General features: G+C 45.3%; 1 protein-coding gene across 6 annotated transcripts in view; it reads left to right on the top strand.

Moving 5' to 3' along the window:
• The first annotated feature begins 12,314 nt into the window (after positions 1 to 12,314).
• Positions 12,315 to 21,480, top strand: part of Kiaa0232 (KIAA0232 ortholog) — a 60,612-nt gene continuing 51,446 nt past the window's right edge. For all 6 annotated transcript variants that reach the window (XM_027387087.2, XM_027387085.2, XM_027387086.2 and 3 more), the window contains exon 1: positions 12,315 to 12,467. The gene's annotated coding sequence lies outside the window, so the exon portion shown is untranslated. The remainder of the gene's footprint in view (positions 12,468 to 21,480) is intronic.

Below are 21,480 nucleotides of genomic sequence, written 5' to 3'. Positions count from 1 at the left end.
CATCACACAGTGAGCTGTTGTTAGCTCTTGCTTTTATGCCTTCCCCAAGTACAGAAAACCCAGGCTTTGCTGTCCCCTGAGCTGTCAGTCTTCGTAGGGACAAAAGAAGCTTGTTTTGTTTCAGGGATGCAAAGTACCAGCTGATTGCTTTCTCCAAGCCTGGCCTTCTCCAGGCAGCCTCACTCCTAGTAACATTAGCGCTGTCTAGGAAACTGAAATTTGGAAGAGGGCTTTTCTGAGCACCTCAAAATGAGAGGAAAGCACAGGCTCTGTGCCAGCTCAAGGGACAGTGAGGCCAGAAGGTTTCCAGGCAGAATCCAATGGTCCCTGGGATGCTGTTAATTAAGCCATCATGGGTGTGGCCATGGAAACTATATGCAGTTTCTTTCTCAAAGTCAGGCCACCATGTGTCATTGCCAGTCTTTTTTTTCCATTTGACTTTGGAAATGAATGAGATAATAGATGTTGGTGGTTTTGGTCTTAAATTGAGTGGATTTCCTTTGAATAATTTTTGGTTTTCTTCTTCTTTTTTTTTTTTTGTTTTGTTTTGTTTTTGGTTTTTCAAGACAGGATTTCTCTGTGGCTTTGGAGAATGTCCTGGAACTAGCTCTTGTAGACGACTAGGCTGGTCTCGAACTCACAGAGATTTACCTGCCTCTGCCTCCTGAGTGCTGGGATTAAAGGTGTGCGCCACCACTGCCTGGCCTCTTGAGCATGCTTTTAAAAATACTTTTTTATCACATTTTTTGTACTTGTTGGGGGCCCATAGCACAGTTGGAAAGTGGATGTCAGAGGACAAGTTGCAGGAGTCAGTTCTCTTTCCACAATAGGAGTCCAAAGGATCAAACTCAGATTTTCAGATTTGGCAGTGGTGCCTTTACCTGCTGAGCCATGCTGAGAGCTCCAGAGTGTATTCTTTTTATCGTGTCTTCAAAAGAGATGTGAAGTAGAGCCTTCGTATAATTATTTTCTGGTTTGCTTTTGTTAGGGCAACTAAGGAACACCCTCTCCTTAGGGGCTGGGCACTGTTTAGTTACTAAGGGGAACAACAGAAACTCAGTACCTTCTTCATTTTCTCCCCTGGGAATGTAGGATGGCTCTATGTGGTGGCCCATTTCTCACCACTGGGCATACTTGGGACAAGCCTGTGGCACAAGCTCCATGGTGTGGACCTTGAGAATGGTCTCTGTGATTTCATGAAGCCCTGCGGTGAAGCCCTGTGGAGAGGGGCCTAAGTGAAGAGAGAGGCTCTGTGGAGGAGAAAGGCTTTGTGTGGGGAGAAGCCTTGTGAATGGGAGAAACCTTTAGAGGGAGATGCTCTAAGGATGGGAGAAATCCTGAACAAGATAGAAGTCCTGTGAAGGGAGATTCCTTGTGAAAGGAAAAAGCACTGTGAAGGGAACAGGTGCTCCTGAGGAGAAAGGCTCTATATAGGAAGAGGTCCTGTGGAAGGGGAAACATTTGTCTGGATGAGAGAAATCTTGTAGAAAATAAACCCCCAGTGGAGGGGAGAGGCCCTATGGAAGGGAAAGGCCCATGGAGAGGGAGAGGTTTTGTGGATGGGAGAAGCTGTGGAGGGGAGAAGCTCTGTGGAAGGGAGGGGCCCTGTGGGAGGGAGAGGGCCTGTAGAGCAGAGCGGAGTTTTATGGAGGGGAGAGGGCCTGTGCAGAGGATAGGGCCTGTGAAGGAGAGAGGCCCTATGTGGGCAGAGGCCCTGTTTGGGGACAGGCCCTGTGTGGGGAGAGGCCCTGTAGAGGAGGGAGGTGCAATGGAGGAAGAAGCTCTCTGGATGGGAGCCTTCCTGTTGAGAGAAGCTCCACAGAGGCAAGAGACCGAGGGAAAAAACCCTATGGAGGGGAGAAGCCCCATTATGTGAACTAAACAGTGTTAAACAGTTGGACTTTGAGCCCTTTGTCCAGATCTACCACTTCCTGGTTATACAACCTTGGCCAAGGTCACTCTTGCCACTGAAACCAAGGACCATAGTGGCACTCCAGGGTCTTTTGCACTAGGTACTATAACTTCTTGCAGTGTGCAGCAGATGGGCTGGCACAGGCTGAGTGTTCAGTACATGCTGATGTTGTCACTTGAGGCCCTGTGGCTGGTGAAGCATACAGCAGGCAAAGTAATTCTTTAAATGCAGGAGACATAAAAGCTGCTTTGCAAATAAGGAATGAGGCTAAGAAGAGAAGAATCACTTATCTTTATTCCCAAATAGCCCAAAGTGGAAATCTACCGAGAGCCCACAGACAGCTGAATGGATAAATGAAATGCGAACCACGGGTTAATTCCATCGAGATATTAATTCAGCTTGGAAAAAGGGGGAGAATCTGAAACACTTACATGGATGAACTGCAAGGCTATCAGGCTATGTGAAACAAGCTCTTCCAAAGAGACTGTCCCTGCCCATCCTCTGCTGGATTACGGGACTGTCATCTCCTGGAGACACCATAGGTAAAGGAGAAGAAATGAGTTGCAAACAAAAAGGAATTCAGCAAATGTTTGCTGAGGCTCTACCATATACTCAACCCTGCCTTGGGGCCACATTCCTATTTGGGAGGGTAAGAGGCAGACAACTGAATGGTCAGGAACAGATTAGAGAAAGGAAGAGACAGGCAACGTGGTGGAGAAAGGTGGGAGTGAACATGGAACAAGCTCCTGGCAGGTGAGAAGGCACTGGACCAGGAACCCTGAGCTGCATCCCAGGCCCATTCTGAGCAGAGGTGCAGGAGTTAAATTCTCCCGACGCAGCCTGGGAGTGACAGTGGATGGCCACTGAGAAAATATAAAATTTATATTTAATTCTGTGTCTTGTGGGAATCAGTGAGAGCTTTGAGAATCCCTTCCTAGAGCAGTGCTACAATATCCTAACCAGCTCCCTGCAGCCTCCCCCTCCACAGGGCTCTGTCAGTTCTACACCACCACACTAGAACCCAGGATTTCAGCATATAAAGTACCAGTGTTAGCTATATCCAAACCACATCAGTGGTCTGGCATATGTAGAGCTCCTTTCAAGGCTAGGAATCCTGAGGGGATCATGAGGCTGTTGATGCCTTTGTGAGTTGGTGGCAAAGGTCAGTTAGGGGAGGCAGAGTGGTTGGTATCCTTGTCATTGAGGTCTTTCAGTGTTTGCTCAGGGAATCTGAAGGGTCAGTCACCCCATCTAACTCCCCTGAGAAATGTAATCAACTGCTTTTGACTAAGGGCTTGCTCTGGGTTGCCCTTGTGCCAGATGGTCTACCTGGGAGGAGGAGGAAGAATCTTGTCTTCTTACCTCATGTCACTTCTTCCTGGAAGAGACTACTTCCTAAACTGTCATCAGTGTGAAATAATTATGGTGTGTAAACATAAATATGTTCATTTTAATAAACATCAATTACATGCACTTCCCCTATTAAAGACCAGAGCATTATTAGCTGTTAGTGTCAATTCTTTGCAGTTCAAGCAGGGCTGTAAACCTGTGGCACTCCCTGAGTAACTACTACCCTCCTTGTCTCCCCCAGGATCTGGCACCATGAATGTGTCTAAGTTATCTTTCAAGCCTATAGAGAAAAGATGGCACAGTGTAGGAATCTTCAGGTATACTCTTGTCCAGACCACATGTGGTGCCACAGTGTCTATTACAGACTGTAGGGAAGTGTTACCCAGGGCTCACCTATAATATCATTCCTAGTCTCTCACCACTCTCAATGGTACTCTTGGTGTTCTCTGGACATGCATGGATATTTAAACTGGAAAGATCACTGGAAGGGAGAGAGCATGACTGAAACTTAGGACTTTGCAGATGCTAGGTATGCAGGCTACTGTTACAACTCTAGCTTTTGTTTTTGAGATAGAGTCTCATCTAGTCCAATTAGCCTCAAGGATAGAGCCGAGGATGGCCTTAAACTTATCCTCCTGCTTCTACCTTCTGAGTACCACTGTACCCTGTTTGCTTGGTGCTAGGGAATAGACCAGAGCTTTGTTCATGCTACAAATCACTCTACCCATCTACTGACAATCTGTTTTCTTTTCTTTTCTGAAAAGGATCTCACTCTATAGCTAAGGCTAGCCTGGGACTCTCTGTGTAACGTAGGTTGGCTTCAAACTTACATCAGTTCTTCTGCCTCAGTCTCCTAAGTGCTGAGATTACAGGTATGAGCCATTCACTATATGTGGCTTCCAGACCATTTAAAGTTTTGATTTATTTGTTATTATTATTATTATTATTATTAATTACTATTTTGAGATAGGGTCTTGCTATGTAGCCAAGGCTGGCCTCAAACTTATTGCAATCCTCTTGTCTCTGCCTCTTAAATACTAGGATTACAAGTGTGAGCCAACATGCCTGGTGTTTATTTTTATTTTCAGATATGTGTGAGATACTGTCAGAGTAGCCTTGAACTCTCAGTCCTCTTGCCTTAGCCTACCAAGTAGCTAGAATTAAAGTGCAACCCCCATGCCTGGCTTAAACACCTTAAAAAGGCTTTGGGGATGATAGGTAAAGTTGCAATGAGACAATATACATAGAAATTCTTTTTTTATCTTTATTTTAGCTGGGTGGTGGTGGTGGTGCATACCTTTAATCCCATCACTTAGGAGGCAGAGTCAGGCAGATCTCAGAGTTCAAGGCCAGCCTAGTCTACAGAGTGAGTTCTAGGACAGCCAGGGCTACACAGAGAGACCCTGTCTTGAAAAAGCAAGAAAAAAACCCCTTTACTTTGTGTAAGTCTGTATGTGACTGAGTGTATTTGATATGTATGTGAGTGTAGGTGAGTGCATTCCACAGCCTAAAGTGGAGGTCAGAGGACAATTTTGTGGAGTAGGTTCTCTCTTTTCACCAATCCGTGGGTTCCTAGGATGAAACTTAAGCTGTTAAGCTTGCATGGCAAGTGCCTCAATTCAATAGAACCATCTTTTCTTCTTAAAATATTTATTTATTTATTAATGTGTACACATGCTTGAATAAGTTTCTATGTACCACCTGCAAAGAACTGGAGTTACAGATGGTTGTGAGCAGCTTGCTATGGGTGTTGAGAACTGAGTTCATTCCTCTGCAAAAGCTGTAAGTTCTCTCAACCACTGAGCCATCTTTCCATCAGCCCCCATTGAGCCCTTTTGTTGGCCTTCTTAGCACAGACCCTGTACAGTGTATACAGCAAGTGCTCAATGCAAGCATCCACCACTAGCAATCTGGAGACTGACTGACCTCCTAGAGGGTGATTTTGGCTTGAAGCTCCAGTTATTGGTGTACTTTCTGTTCTAGATGTGTAGCAGTCTTAGTTTGAAGATAAGAAACTAAGGCTTGTGACTACTTGAGGTTTGACAGCTGCAGCCAGACATGGCTCTTGGCATTATATAAATGACTTCCCAAGCCTAAGACATTGTTAGGGACGAAGAGTGGGTCACTAAAGGGAATGATCTCATCTCTCTTCTTCAGAGATTCTGGGAGCAGACCAGGGAGGAGGCGGAAATCCTGAAAGGGACATAGCTGGCATCTCTCAGCAAAGGCCACCCAGAGGCTAGTTCCTTTTCCTATGGCACAGCTCTTCAGGCAGCTGGGGTCTCATTCCCAAATCATGCCTTTGCTTAAAGGACATCTTCACACTGAGTTGTGACCTAGGGTCAAGACCATCCTCAGTGTGATCTAAACTCAGAGTAAGCACAACCGAAGCTGGTAAATAGAAAGAGGAATTATCCACAGTGAACTTAGACACACATTTTCCATCAGCATTCCTAGCATATTCTGGACTTGTGCCTCGGCGCCGAAGTCCTGGCTTATCTGTGCTCTGTACCTGGATAGATATTAATTACCCCTCATCAAAATCACCTGGACTCCTCCAGCTGTGTCCGATTGCTTTCAGTTTCTCTGTGCACTATGCCCTGACTCAGGACCTTGTCCTTGCTTTTCCTCAAATCTGATATATTTACTCCCCACAGCCTGTCGTCCCTTCCTGACTGGAAAGAGTTGACTCTCTTCCTCCCTCCCTCCTTTTTTTTTTCTTTTTGTGTATGTAAATGTGCACATATGTGTATGCGTGGGTAAGCCTAAGGTGATTGATGGATGTAATTCCTTAGGAGTCACGGGGTTTGGGGGAGGGGTGTCAAAATCAGGTTCTCCTGTATGACAAAAATGCTCTGTCTCCTCAGCTACAGGAAGAAATGATCTTTCTTCTTCCAGCCTGAATCAAATGTCCTGCCCTAAAGAAGCTTTTTGCTGACACCATTGCTAAATAGATTCCCCATTTGTTTTTTTTTTTTCTAATGGCGCTTCCCACGTTTGGTAACATTGTAACTTAACTTTGAACAGTCCTCTGCAGCTAAGACTAAGGGTCCCATGAACACATTGTTGCTGTGTTTATCAATTACCCCCTAAGGATCTAGTGTTGAGCGTGCCACACTATTGAATAGAGGGATGTTAGGTTTGGTGCTTAACTTAGTTTCCCAGTCCTGGCACATACCAACTGAACTGTTAGTTATCTAAGCTTCTGTTTCCTAACCTGAAAAACAAAGATGGTGGTAGTCCCCCCTTTCCTGGGAGAACTGAATGAGATGGGATTCAGCAATGTGAAATGCCAGACACACCATGGGTGTCATGGGTAGAACTGTCTCTTCAGACAGATGCATAGAAGCCTCACTGCTAGGACCTCTGAGTGAACCCCCATTTGGAAAGTTTGTCTTTACAGATTCCATTAGTGAGGATGAGGACAGTCCTCAAAGGGTTTGCCTCTGGGTCACTGGGTGCTGGGTTTGTAGCAGGACTGGTAGGAAGGAGTTAGTGTTGAGGTAAGGGAGTCACATATTGGCACCTTGTGATTGGAAGAAAGAAACAGGTTGCAATGGTGACATCCTGACTTTTATATAGCACCACCCCAGGACCCTGGAAAGAAGGAGCCACTAACTTGTCTAGTTCCAGGCTTGGAGGGATCCAGGTCCAGCTCAGCTCTGGTGCTGGGACCTGCTTCTCTACATAGTATTCTCCCTGCCTTGCTGAGCTTGGGGACAGCAGAAGCTGTTCTGCAGAGAGGAGGTGGTCACTCTGGCCCTGCAGAAGCAGCCTCCTCCTCTGTAGAGGCCTGGCTGCTGTGGTAGATTGCAGGTTCTGGAGCTGCTTTCATCAGCCCTGGAGTCATGAGGGATGAACGTGGCAGTGGAGTAGGAATGGACAGGGGAAGAGGAAGCATCAAAGGCAAGGTAGGATCATAGCTCTAGGAGTCTGGGGGCTGATGCTGGTGTTTGGCTCACTGTGAACAGGGTACTGTTTTGAACCCTGTATGAGGATCATTTCCTTCAACAGCAAACCTTGATGCCTGATACTATCATTGTGAACATCTTAAAGACGCGAATGGTAGGAGCTTCTCTGTGGCAGTGAGCTTAGAGAAGTGGGGTCTGGCATCTACCCAGGAGCCCAGTTCTATGCTTCACCTTCACATTAGCCTACCTCTGTGATGGATAGTTGTTGACTTCACTGCTTAACTCTATTGGATGGATTGGAGGGGCAGGTACCAAATAGTCCTTGGAAGAAGTTTGGGAGGACAATGAGGACAACTTAGTGTCTTCAGAGCATGGCATACCTTGGCTTGGTTTGGCTCCAGTACAAGTGCAGGACAAAACTATGACTCCTCTGTCCTTTTGTGAATGTCTTAGTTAGGGTTTGTATCGCTGTGAAGAGACTCCATGACTCTTAGAAAGGAAGACATTTAATTGGGGCTGTTTTACAATTTCAGAGGTTTAGTCCATTATCATTATGGCAGGGCATGGTGGTGTGTAGGTGGACCACAGGCAGCAGAAAGAAAAACTGTGACCACACTGGGTGTAGCTTGAGCATATATGAGACCTCAAAGCCTATCTCCACAATGACACATGTATTCCAACATACCAATACTGTCACTTCCTATGGGCCAAGCATTCAAACACATGAGTCTATGGGCACCATACCTATTCAAACCATCACAATATACTAGGGAATCAAAGGCCCAGAAAACTAAGCAGTTATAATCACGAGGTTACATCAGAGGTGAGGCCTTGACTGAGGACCTGGAATAGGGTTTGCACCATTTGGAGGAATGCAGGGCTAGCGAGAAGGGAGATGCTAGGAAGGGAGTGGTCTTGGGAGGTTGAAAGAGAAGACTCCAATCAGATATGGTGATACAGTCATGTACTTCCAACTACCTAGGAGGTTAATGCAGGAGAATTCCAAGTTTAAGGCCTGCCTAGGCTATAGACGAGTACAAAGCCAGTCTTGGCAATTTTGTATGACTCTGTCTGAAAATAAAAGAAAATTCAAGATATATGTCAGTGGTGGAACGCTTGCCTAGCATACATGATGGATTAGGGTCAATGCCCAGTACCTGTAACAAATAAATAGGGAGAGAAAAGGGAAGAGATCTGAGGACCACTGGACTTGTGGTATCTGAGCTGAGTTGAATGGTTAGGGATGCTCTATATGAGGGTGCTCTGTCAGAGGCAGACCATGGAAACACATGTGGGCATATCACTTAGGATAGGTTTTCATGAAATGGCATAAATTGTATAACAGGGACAGGGCTGGGATGTTACCCAGTAGCTGCTTACTCACTGTGAGACACAACAAAAGCTACAAACCTCTTTGGAGCCTCAGCCTGTAGCTGCAAAGGGTGGAGAACCCCTTTGGTGGCAAAGGTAGAGTACAGGATGGTGTGTGTAATAATGTGGGTACCATTAGTATTTGTTATGGGGGAGTATTGGTTGTGTTGAATACAATCCCCTTAATCAGTGTTGCTTCACTTAAAAATTCATTTAGAAAGTTTTACAGACAAAGATTTAAAAAAAAAAAAAGGGCAGGGTGGGCTTTGGAAATCTTCCTCCCTGAGTGCCTTGTTATATAAATGGGGAAGCTGAGGCTCAGTCAGTGAGATTAGGTATAGAAGATCCTAGATCCTAGGAGGCTTGGCCCTGCCTTTAACTCACCAGAGTGCTATTGAATGTCACAAATCACCTTCAATTCCAGCCTGCTCTCCAAGCATATATGTGACAAACTGCCTTAGCAGGTGCCCTCTAGGATCCTATTAGAGCCAAGAATATCTGAGTCAAATGGTGAGGGGCTGTCATCTTCACCCATCATTGATATGTGCAAGGGCCAGGTACAATGGTAGGTGCCTCTTGAACCTCCGTCTCTGTCTCTCTCCTATGATAGTGGTTTTTTTTTTTTTTTCAAAACATGGTGAATGAAGAGGCTCTGCCACTGTCTCCTTACTGTCTTTTCCTCTGCCACTTTGTTTCAGCCTGAGGCCTCTGGCCTCCTTTTTGTTCCCTGGGGACCACAGCCATGGCACCAGCTGCAGTTATCCTGAGTTTACCTCTGCTGATCTGTACCAGAAACTTTAAGGAAGACGGTGTGCAGAGCGGCAAAGGAAGAACATACAAGGCCAGGTTGCAGAAATGAACCCCATAGACAATGCACTGCTCTCCTTGAAAAAGGGTCTTGATGGGAAAACAAATGCACAGATAAGATATTCTCAAGTATTGATAAGAATGGGGAGCCAAGAAACAACACAAGATTGGGAAGGTAGACTGCTATAAACTGGGCATCAGGGAAAGTATATCTGGATAGTTGACACACCTGGCCCTGGAACAAGGAGGAGCCAGCTAGGCAAAGATCTAGAGGGCCTGTGCAAAGCATCAGCAAGTGCAAAGGTCCTGAGGCTGGAGTCCATATGCCTTCTGGGGCTTTTGACCAACACAATCTGAATCACCAGGGTTGTTTCCTTAAGGAAACCACTTTCAGTCCTTTGTGAACTTCCTCACTGCCTCCTAATCCTCCTCATCCAAGTTAATTTCTAATCACTACGAATTCTTTCTTTTAGGAAATTCTTCCAAAAACTTTAGGAAGTTCTAGTAATCCATGGGTTATGAAAAACTGGCCTGTGATTCAGTAACAAAAACAAAGTTAGGGGGTTGGGGAGACAGCACAGTCGGTAAAAGCATCTGCATGTAAGTATGAGAAGTTAAGTTTGGGTCCCCAGTACCCACATTTAAAAAACCAGTGTGATCAGGGGTATATGCCTTTTTCTTTTGTTTTTGTTTTCTATTTACTTTGAGACAGGGTCTTACTATGTGGCTTTAGGTGTCTGGAATCCACTATATAGAACACACTGGCCTTGAACTCAGATATCTGCCTGCCTCTGCCTCCTGAGTGCTGGGATTGAAGACATGTGCCACCACACCTGGCCTAAGGAGTGCACACCTTTAATCATAGCACAGGGAAGTGAGAACAGGAGGAGCCCTGGAGTTGGCTGGACAGCCAGTCTAGCTGAACCAATGAGCTCCAGGTTCAACAGGAGGCCATGTCTCAAAGTAAAAAGAAAAAAAGGACAGAGGGCCTCTAAGAGATGCTCAGCGGGCAAAAGAGCTTGCTGCCAAGCCTGAGGACCTAAGTTTGATCTGAGGAATTAATACGGCAGAAGAAGAGAAACTGGCTCGTGTGGGTTGTCCTCTGACACTACACTCAGGCCGAGTATGTGTATACATACCAATAAAAAAATCTAAAAATATAAGTGGAGAGTGATTAAAAATAACTGTTGTTACCCTCTGGCCTCTACATGTGCTTGTCCACAAACACCCCAGGAACACATACACACAGAAAATAGTCAATAAATGGTATAGCTACAAAGTGGCTGTGTTTTTTTTTTCTTTCAGATATTTGAGGTACATTGTTACTATTTTGAAACTTCTGCACTACCAATATGCCATTACATAAGGTACAGAAGACTAGGTGACAGTAATATTAGGAATGAACCAAAACATGTGCAAGTTCTCCATATTTTGGGAAATGTTTCACTGGTCTGTGCAACCCTGGGTCCTGGGGTCCTAAAGATCCTAACGCTATTTATCCTCACCTTTGCTCCCAGGTGGCCCTGGATTTTCCACTCTCTCCCCATGTTATTCAAGTTCAGCTGGCTGCCCAACCACGAGCAAGGCCTAGAACAGGTACCAAAAGATAGGTATTAAATAGACTATGGTTTGTGGCTCACGTGAGAGGCACTCCTGAGACCCTCCCCCCCCAAAAGGGGAGCAAGCTGATGAAGGGGAAGAACTGGGCAAAGGGAAAGACCCCCACTCCCACCCCATTATCAGAGCCAAGGGTCTGGGCTCAAAACCTACCTCCATCTGGAGGCACCATCCACTCACTGCCAGCCTGTTCTGAGCCTTACTTCTTTCCAGTGAAATGGCCAGTAAGGCTTCCCCCTGGGGTTCTTTTTGTTTGTTTGTTTGTTTTTTGAGACAGGGTTTCTCTGTGGCTTTGGAGGCTGTCCTGGAGCTAGCTCTTGTAGACCAGGCTGGTCTCGAACTCACAGAGATCCATCTGCTTCTGCCTCCCGAGTGCTGGGATTAAAGTCGTGCTCTACCAACGCCCGGCTCCCCTGGGGTTCTTAGGGAGAGTGAAAAGGTGTTTGCAGAAAACAGCGTGGATTCTACATTCTACAGAAGGACAGTTTTAGGTTCCTGTCCCTGGCTTACATACCAGTTCAGTCTACCTTAGCGGAAAAGTACTTCCAATTCTCTGCTCCTCCCACAAGCTGTGAACTGAATATGAGAACTTCAGGTTTCAGGCTCTGAACCCAAGAGCAGGGCCTGATGCCTAGGGGTGCTGTCAGTGAGTTCAATGAACACATTACTGCACAGGTCACTGCCCTTCTAGACCTGCTCTTGCCTTTGTACAGCATCACATCCCAGGCTTTCCTTCCTGGTACCTCTGACATCTATATCTGCTTTTCTAGAAGAGCCTAGGAGTCACATTTAGGGAAGGTGAGTAGGAGGGAAGAGACTTTGACTAAAAGGTTAGTGCGCATTTTTGGCTCCCACTTCCGAATCTTCCAGAAGGTCTTTTATTTTTTGCCTACTTAATAATAACATAAAAAAGCCATGTCACTTTTTTTTTGTTGTTTAAATTGAAGTCTTTATGTTAAGCCGCCCACTCCAGCCATCCCAGGACGTGGTGAGGAGGGGGCGCGGACAGGTGAAGCGCGCGGAGAGGGGAAAGCGGGGGTGGGGTGCATGTACATGGGGACTCTCTGTTAAGCTTGGTCTGAGTACACCAGAGGCTCTTTACCAGGCTCTCAGGACCTGGTAAATCTTCAAAGTCTCAGATCCCTAGGACGGCCTCGTGCCCTCTGCACCTCCTGCTCCTCCACCCACGGCATGAGGGCGGTGCCCCGGCGCGCTGATGTAATCCCGGCGCCTGGGCGGAAGGATATGGAACGCCGCACTGGCTGGCTGGGCGCTGAGGCCGTTGCCAGGTAACTCAGCGGAGCCGCTGCCGCGCGCTGCCTCCCGCCCTCCGCCGCTTGGCGCTGGGGCCGCCGCCGCCGCCGCCGCCGCCGCCGCCGCCCGCCGCCGCCGCCGCTGCCGCCGCTTTACGTAAGGCGCAGGCCAGGGCCACCGGCGCTCGGCAGCCGCCTGCAGCCCTCGGAGCACAAGGAGAGGCTCCCGCCCGGCAGCCTTGGCAGGTAGGCGGGGGCCGGGAGCGGGGCCGTGGCGGGTGATTAGCTCGGGAGACGCCGGGCCCGAGGACCCCGCGGGCGGCGTGCGATGAGTGCGCACAATGGGCCGCGACGGGCTGAGGCGGCCCGGCCTGAGAGACAGCGGCCGAGCCTCGCCCGGCGCCCTCAGCTTTGTCCTTCGGCGGTCAGGGGCGGGCGCGGCGCGGTGAGTGGCGGGCGCGCGGGCCTATGGCGCGGGGTCGGCGAAGGTGACGGCCGAGGGCAGAAATGACAGTCCCCCGAAGTCGCCGGCCTGAGCGCGCCGCCGCCCGGACCCTTGCGGCCCGGTTTCCGGCCGGCGTCCCCGCAGCTCCTGGCGTCTCCCGCCGGCCCAGAATCAGGCTGGCTGAAGCGCTCTGCGCAGAGGCCAGGGGCAGGATGAGCTCTGGGGAGCAGATCCCTGAACCTGGCAGCCCCTCCCTTCAGTGTTTGCCCTTCTGTAGACAAACCTTAAAGATTTAACCAAGAAAAAGTGGGATGGAGATAAGCTGGGGAGGGGGACATGGCGACTCCGGAGTCTTTTACTAAATGGAGTTCTTGGTTCTCATCACCTGCATCGCAGACTTTGCCTTGGTGCCCAAGTAACTGACAATGCATTTTGCATTTCTGAGTCTTGGCTTGCTACAGAAACGGTGTGAGGAGGATTTCCGAGGAGCTGGGGACGAGCAGTTTAGATAACAGGTGATGCCATAGAAAAGACTATGCAATTAAAACCCCACACAGGATTTCTGATATCAGTATAGGACCGGTTGCATGACACTTCGTCGGTTTTAGAGACTTCAGATTTAAAGGGAGAAGAAAATATCTGTCACTCTGCATTCTGAAGGTCAAATATTCGCCCGCAGATATTTTGGGCTGAACCATTCTAACTAGGTCTCAGGATCTTTATGACAAAAAGCATTCTGGACCTGTGCTTTTGAAATACCCATGGAGGCTCCTTGCAATTAATACTTATTGTCTTGGATTCAATTGCTGTTCTTGCCAAATAATGTACTTTAAAAATTTATTCTTTCACAAGTTCATGCTTATATAAAATGTACTTTTATCATATTTCCACATTATCTTCTTATCCAAATAATTAATTATAGCCATGTATGTATTCGTGTGCGTGTATATGGTAATGTGTTTGGGTGTGTACGTGAGGAGGCCAGTGATCAACATCAGATGTCTTAAGTTGCTCTACACCTTATATTTTGAGATAGGGTCTCACTAGGTATACCAGGCTGGCCAAGAACTCTCTAGAGATCTGCCTGTCTCTGCCTTGGATATGCTGGGATTAAAGTCATGTGTCACCAACCTTCAGCTCCACAGACAGGGTCTCTCACTGAACCTTGAGCTTAACAGTCGGGCTGGATATGCTGGCTAGTAAACTTCAAAGATTCTCCCATCTGGGCCTCCCCAGTGCTGGAATTACAAGGCATGCATGTAGCACCCGGGACCTGAACTTGGGCCTTGAGCTTGTGTGGCAAGCACTTTCCTGGCTGAGCCAGTCACAAATTTTTAATCATTTGAAAAGTAGTCAGGGCTGGGGGTGTAGGCCAAGTGAAGCTCAGGATTAAATTCTCAGAACCTAAAATAGGGCTTCTATTTGAGTGTAACAAGTTTTCATGAGTCTGTTTTCACTTAAGAAAGTGCCACCTTAGACAGTGAAATATCAAGAGGAGAGTTTTGCCCTTATTGAGTGTTAGGAGATTCTTTGACCATAACGGTACAGATTTTTAACATGGCAACATAAGGCAAATATGTTTAAAGGATGATCAGTTTATTTGATACACAAATTACGAACATTTAGGAATCCCAAAATGTGTTTTAGCTTGTTCCCAGTGGTCATGTATCTTCTCTCTGTGCCTTACTTTATCCCAGGACTCTTTAAAAGCGGTGGACTTATTATTCCTTATTTGTGTGGAAATGTACTGAGCCTGAGTATTGCCCATATTTTTGTGTCATTTGACTTGGAGCAGTTAATGGCCTCTGAGCCAGTTTTGTCATCTGTGAAATGGGAAGAATGGTGATACCTGTCTTGCAAGATGGATAAGCAGAGAGGAATGATGTGAAGTAATTCCATCCACATTCAGGCTCTCAAATTGGCTGGGTTTGTGCTGATATTTCTGAGTCCTCAAATTCCCCTCCTGGCTCGAAGCTGTCACTTGTCTTCAGGCCACTATTGCTTCCTCTTTACTTTGCATAACTTCCAGGATTCTCTTTCTCAAACACATGTCAGCCTCTGGTCCTGAAAGCTTCTAAGTGCCTGTGATTTGGGGCTCAGAATGTAGTTGCACATACCAACATAGTGTTGGAGGCCTCTTGCAGTTCAGCCCTTCTCATCCTGTATTGGCCACTTTCACATTATCTTGCTAAGACTACTGCTGCTCTGGACATGCCAAACAGTTTCAGACTTTCTTGATTGATTGATATATACTTTCTTCTGATCTGAGTGCCCCCTAATTTACACTTTCTCTAGTTTTTAAAAGTTCTTATAAGATAACTGTATCCTCTCTGGAGCCTTTGGAAGTCCTTCAGAATTAATTCCTCCTTACTGTAGGCTTTGTCTTCTATTTTTTTTTTCCATTATTGTCCTTGTGTGTGCATATGCTTCCCTTGGGGGCCAGAAGACATTAAACTTTAGCTATGATGCTCCTGCTATTGTTTTATTCCTAACTTCTTTCTGGGGGCTTTAAACATAGGGAAATGCTTGCTAAATAAAAGTCTGCCAATTTTGAGCATATTAATATTATAAGTAATTTGGGGCCTCTGGTAGTGGATCAGTATTTATCCCTAGTAAACGAATGGACTTTGGGAGCCCACTCTACATAGAGGGATACTCTCTCGGCCAAGATACATGGGGGAGGGCCTAGGCCCTGTTCCAAATGATATGACAGTCTTTGAAGATCCCCCATGGAAGGCCTCACCCTCCCTGGGGAGCAAAAAGGGGATGGGATAGGGGGTTGGTGGCTGGCAGGGGAGGAGGGGAGAGAGAGGGAACTGGGATTGACATGTAAAACAAGTTTGTTTCTAATTTAAATAAAAAATTCTAAAAAATATAAGTAATTTTAATAAAACATTAACACCAATTAAAGTGTTAGAAATGCAGTTTTACCATGTTGAGGGTAGTTACTATTTAAAAGATTTCTGTGCAGTTGTTTTTGGCTTCTCACATAATTATGTCCTGAGTGAAGCTGTTACTCTGCCATCTGTTTCTGAACTGTCAAGAGTTTGCAAAGCGACTATATTCTGCCCCATGTCATGGGTAGGGGAATCAGAGTCCAAGCTGAAAACACTCCCTTGTATAAAGGGTAACTCCTCTGTTGGTCGATGGCATGCTTTTTCTTAAAATTTTTTTTGGACTTAATATAAAATATTATTTCGACAGGCAGTGGTGGTACACGCCTTTAATCCCAGCACTTGGGAGGCAGAGGCAGGCTTTCTCTGAGTTCAAGACCAGTCTGGTTTACAAGGGCTAGTTCCAGGACAGCCTCCAAAGCCACAGAGAAACCCTTCTTGAAAAACAAAAACAAAAACAAAAACAAAACAAAACAAAAAAAAACCCAAAAAACAAAAAACCATTATTGCTTTCTAGAAGACTTACTCATTTACAAGATGAGAGTTACATTCTGGTCCCTCTCTTGCTTCCTGGGTCACCATGGAATCTCTTTTTTTGGAGGGGGTGGTTTGAGGCAGGGTTTTTCTGTGGCTTTGGAGGCTGTCCTGGAACTAGCTTTTGTAGACCAGGCTGGTCTTGAACTCAAAGATCCACCTACCTCTGCCTCCCGAGTGTTGGAATTAAAGGCATGCACCACCACCACCCAGCACCATGGAATCTCTTGACCCTCAGTTTTTCTGTGAAACAAATCTCATTTCATGTCTTTTGCTTTGTAGTGAGCTGGGCTCTTGGGATTTAACTCAGGTTTCTAGACTTGCTTGACAAATGCCTTTATCCACTGAGCCATCTTGCTGGTCCTAGGGGCTTCTTTTTTGATGACCAGCTTTTTTTTTTAAAAGAAAGATGTGTGTGTGTGTGTGTGTGTGTGTGTGTGTGTGTGTGTGTGTGTGTGTGTGTGTGTAGATATGCGTCCTTTGGAGGCCAGCTGAGGGTGTTAGATTTCTCTGGTGCCAGGCAGTTGTGATCTGCCTGACTTGGGAGCTGGAAACTGAACTCCAGTCCTATCAAAGAGCAGTAAATATTTTTTACTGCTGAATCTCTTCAGCTCCAGGTACTAGATTTTTGCCAGCTCTGCATTTATACTTCTGTTGTTTCTGTTCCCCTCCTTTTTCTTTTTTCTTTTCTTTTCTTTTCTTTTTTTTTTTGTGCTTAGGATCAAACAGAGAGCATCATGCATTCTGGACAGATATTCTTCCAACAAAGTTACACCCCCTTCTCTGCTATGCATTTTTTGTTTTGTTTTGGTTAGTTTTTTTTTTTTTTTTTGGTTTTTCGAGATAGGGTTTCTCTGTGGTTTTGGAGGCTGTCCTGGAACTAGCTCTTGTAGACCAGGCTGGTCTCAAACTCAACAGAGATCTGCCTGCCTCTGCCTCCCTTGGCTAAGAGGCAGTGTTGAAAGTGTTAAGAATGCACTCTAAAAGCATTGTCACCTGTGCTTATTCTCTCTCTCTCTCCCTCTCTCTCTCTCTCTATTTTTTTTTTTTTTTGGTTTTTTTTTTTTTTTTTTTTTTTTTTTTTTTTTTTTTTTTTCGAGACAGGGTTTTCTCTGTGTAGTTTTGGAGCCTATCCTGGCACTCGCTCTGGAGACCAGGCTGGCCTCGAACTCACAGAGATCCTACTGCCTCTGCCTCCCGAGTGCTGGGATTAAAGGCGTGTGCCACCAACACCCGGCATTTATTCTCTTAATTACATCTGAAACTGTCTTCTTGTTACCTCATAGGTTAGGCAGCTCCCAGAACACCTGGTATAAAAATCTCTGGGAGGAAAGCTCTGTTTTGGATCATTGTTTCTGAGCTTTCAGTCTTACCATGAAGGACATGGTGGCTGGAAGATCTCAACCTAGTGGAAGCCAGGAAACAGTGAAAGACAGAGATACCCCAAGGACCTGCCTCCAGTGACCTATTGCTATCTACTAAGTCTCACCTTCTAATGTTTTCAGCATCTTCAAAAATAGTACCCTCAGATGTTCAAATGAGTCCGAGGGGCACACTTCAGATCCATAACATTCCACCCCAGCCCCCAAAGGTTAATTATTGGGCCCCCCATAATGCAAAATGCATTTACTCTCTCAGAAGTCCCCAGTGTATTATATTTTAACATTGCTCTTAGTCCCAAGTCCAAAGTCTCTTTCTGAGACTTGAGGCAAACTCTCAGCTATGAGTCCCAGTAAAATAAAAAATGAAATTACATACATAAGGACACAGTGAATATTTCCATTCTAAAAAGCATAACAGACTAGCCAGTGAGGATTGTACCAAAGCCAGATCATAACCCAACAGGGCAAACTTTAAATCTTGTTGCTCTATGCCTGTCATCTGAAGTGTTTTGTGAGCTCCATTGGGCTTGGACAGCCCTGCCCCTTTGGCTTTGCTGTTTGCATGCAGCCCATATGACCACTCTTGGGTTGGCTCCACTCAATGCCGTCTTGGACTGTCATAGTGCAGGGACCCTAATCTTATCACACATTTCCTGATCTCTCTGGCTTTTCTTTGAAATCTGGGTGGAAGCCTCTATGGCCATTAAGTGTATTTTACTTGCCTGCTAACCCAGTGTCACTTAATAGTGCCAAGATTTGCTGCCAGCTGCAGTAGAAGTCAGGCTCTCATGGCTACAGCAGCATCAAGAGTACCTGGGTGGCTGAGCACAACAAAACAAATCCTGGGAAACACCTTTCCAGGTAGCCTTGTCCTTGTCCAGTCATGCTGTTCTTAAAGCTCTCTCTCGTGTCAAGGGGTAAGTATTCCAAATTAGTTTATGTTTTACTACCTTTGAACCTGTGATGTTGGGGTCTGGCCAGTTTCTGAGATGCCCTGAAGACACCTTTTGTCTTGATGCTAATCCTTGACTCTTTTATAATGGCCGTAATTTCTTCAGTAGTCACACTTTCTTTGGCTTCATCTTTACCTTTGCTGCTTTTTCTGAACAGGTTTCAAGCTTTTCAGTCTTTTTTGCTTTTTTCTTATAATTCTTAGGAGCTGTTAGCAAAACTCATCCACAGCTGGAATGCTCAGCTACCTTGGAATTTCTAATGGGTCACTTGTGAACTCAGCCTGTCACAAAGTTTGGAGTTTGGGGAAATGGATAAAATTTAGACATGTTTTTGTTATAATGCAACATGTACAGTCTCTAGTCCAATTTCCAGAAGTCTTTGCTTCTGAAACCTGTCTATATCATCTGTATTCCTAGTGGCTTCTGGTCTTCTGAGATCTCACCAGAATTGTCCATTAAGCTCTGCTAATAGCATTCTTAGCTTTGGCTTGCTTTTCTAAAGTCTTTCATATTCTTGCTATAAGACCGGGTCCAAAGGTTTCTGACCCACATCAGCAATAGTCAGCAATGACCTCACTTCTCTGTGACTGATTTTCTGGGTTAGACTTTCATCATCGTCAAAAAATATCTGATATGCACAATTTAAGTGGGAGAAAGGTTTGTGTTGGTTTCAGTCCTCTCATGGTGGAAGGACATTTGGTGGGGCAAAGTTACTCACCTCTTGACAGCCAGGAAGAGAGGGAGAGAAGGGGAGAGGAGATGGGTGTTGGATGAGAGATGGATAGATAAGGTATCCCTAAGATCTATCAGTGTCCCACTTCCTCCAGCTAACCCTTGCCTCCTATGATTTCTAGCATTTCCCAGTAAAGTGCCACTAACCTGTAGAAGACCAAGTGTTCAGCATGTGAGCCTGTGGGGAACATTTCAGATTCAAGCCACAGCACCTTATATCTTAGCAGGAAATTGCTGGCTGCCTCATGATTGTCCAGATTCTGTTTTTGTCCTTTCCACCCATCATGCTATTGAAATTTTGAAGACTTCACTGATATTCTTTGTACTTCTGTAACTTGATTTTCAGAATTAACTCTTTATTCTTCCACACTATGTTTGGCTGATACCTCAAGTATTTTTTTTTGCCCAATTTAATTATAATTTATTTTATGTGTGTGCTTGGGTTTGCATGCATCACATGTGTGCAGGTGCCTATGGAGGCCAAATCCCCTGGAACTGGAGATACAGGCAGTTGCAAGCTGCTAAGAGTGTGTGCTGGGAACTAAACCTGGGTCCTCTACAAGAGCAATAAGTGAACCATCTCTCTAGTCTAATCCTTCAAATTGTTTTGTTGTTGATGTTTACTTATGACATTTTAGGATTTTGTATTTTTGGTTTTTGTTTTGTTTTGCATGGAGGCATCTCCTGGATTCTTTTTTCTAGAGGGAAGAGAGGGGACTCTTATTTGATGATTCCTTCTAGTGTGCAGTATAATCTTTTTGCACAGTACTCATTCATTAGATGTTTGACTGAATTAACTCATAATCGCTTTGCAATCTAATTGGGTCAAAGTAGCATTTTGGGATAATTTTGTAACTCAGTGCAGGGCCCAACATATAGCAGATATGTCAGTAAGTGGCAGCTTTTGGATCATTTGAACAGGTGTAGAAAACACTAGAGTTTGGTGTCTTAGTTACTTTGGCATTGCTGTTACCATAGTACCTGATGGAAACAACTTCAATGATTTTAGGCTCATGATTTCATAGGATTTTAGTCCATTTGGGGACAGCGTGTGCAAACACTTCACTTCATGGTGGCAGGAGCATATGGTGAAGGCTGTTCATATCATGGCAGACAGCAAGCAGAAAGTGAGACAGGAAATGGGCAGGGATAACATAATCCCAGAGTCACTTCTCCCAGATGACCTTCTTCCTTCAGCTAGATCCACCTCCTGAAGTGTCCAGTCCTCAAGTTGCACTGTTGGTTAGGGACCAGACATTCAGAACATGAGCTAGAGGGGGATATTTCATATTCATATTCTTATATTTGGCTTTTGCTGTCTCAAATGCACAATGCATTTAATTCAAACTCAACTTCTTAACAGTTTTGACATTTTTCAAAAGTCTGGTACCAGGTGGTCAGTCCTGAGACCTTATACACACAGGTAACATTATATGGATTGGACAGGTTGTATTTATATATTTAGGAAAAAATGCACACATGCACACACACATACACATTTATACAATTAAAGAATTTGAGAGGCAACAAGGGAGTGCCTGGGAAGACTTGGAAAGGAGGGGTGGGGAGAGAAATGGTATGATTATACTGTAATTTCAAAAAATAAAAAAACTGTTATAAAAAAAGTCTGATGTCTCCAAAAGTGTCACAGTAGTCTCTTAATTGTTGGTCCTTCCTTCTGTGATGGTTAATTTTCATTGTCAACTTGACTAGATTTAGAATTACTTAGGAAAGAAATTGTCTGAGCATATCAGTGAGAGTGTTTTCACAGGAGTTTAACTGAGGAGGAAATACCCATTGTGTATGTGGGTGGTGCCATCCTACAGGTTGAGGTCTAGGGCTGGATAAAATGGAAGTAAGCTGAGCACTATTATTCATCTCTGTTTGCTGTCTGCAGACAACATGTGACTAGCCACATTATATACTGCAGCCATGCTTTCCCTGACATGAAATCCTCCTTTAAGATGCTTTTGTCAGCTGGGCGTTTGTGGCACACGCCTTTAATCCCAGCACTTGTGAGTTCGAGGCCAGCCTGGTCTCCAGAGAGAGTGCCAGGACAGGCTCCAAAGCTACACAGAGAAACCCTGTCTCGAAAAAACAACAACAACAACAAAAAAGATGCTTTTGTCAGATACTTTGTCACAACAATGAGAAAAGTACTTAACACCTTGTAAAGTCAAAAATGAAATAACATACTTTTGTGTACAATGACATAGTAAACATTACCATCCCTCCAGCTAGGTCCCCCCCACCTTGTTTTGTTTTTTTTGAGACAGGGTTTCTCTGTGACTTTGTTCTGGAACTAGCTCTTGTAGACCA

The sequence above is a fragment of the Cricetulus griseus genome (genome assembly GCF_003668045.3).
Source record: "Cricetulus griseus strain 17A/GY chromosome 1 unlocalized genomic scaffold, alternate assembly CriGri-PICRH-1.0 chr1_1, whole genome shotgun sequence".
Classification (NCBI taxonomy): domain Eukaryota; kingdom Metazoa; phylum Chordata; class Mammalia; order Rodentia; family Cricetidae; genus Cricetulus; species Cricetulus griseus.
The sequence above is the reverse complement of the archived record's forward strand: the minus strand, read 5'-3'. Positions and strand labels throughout refer to the sequence as shown.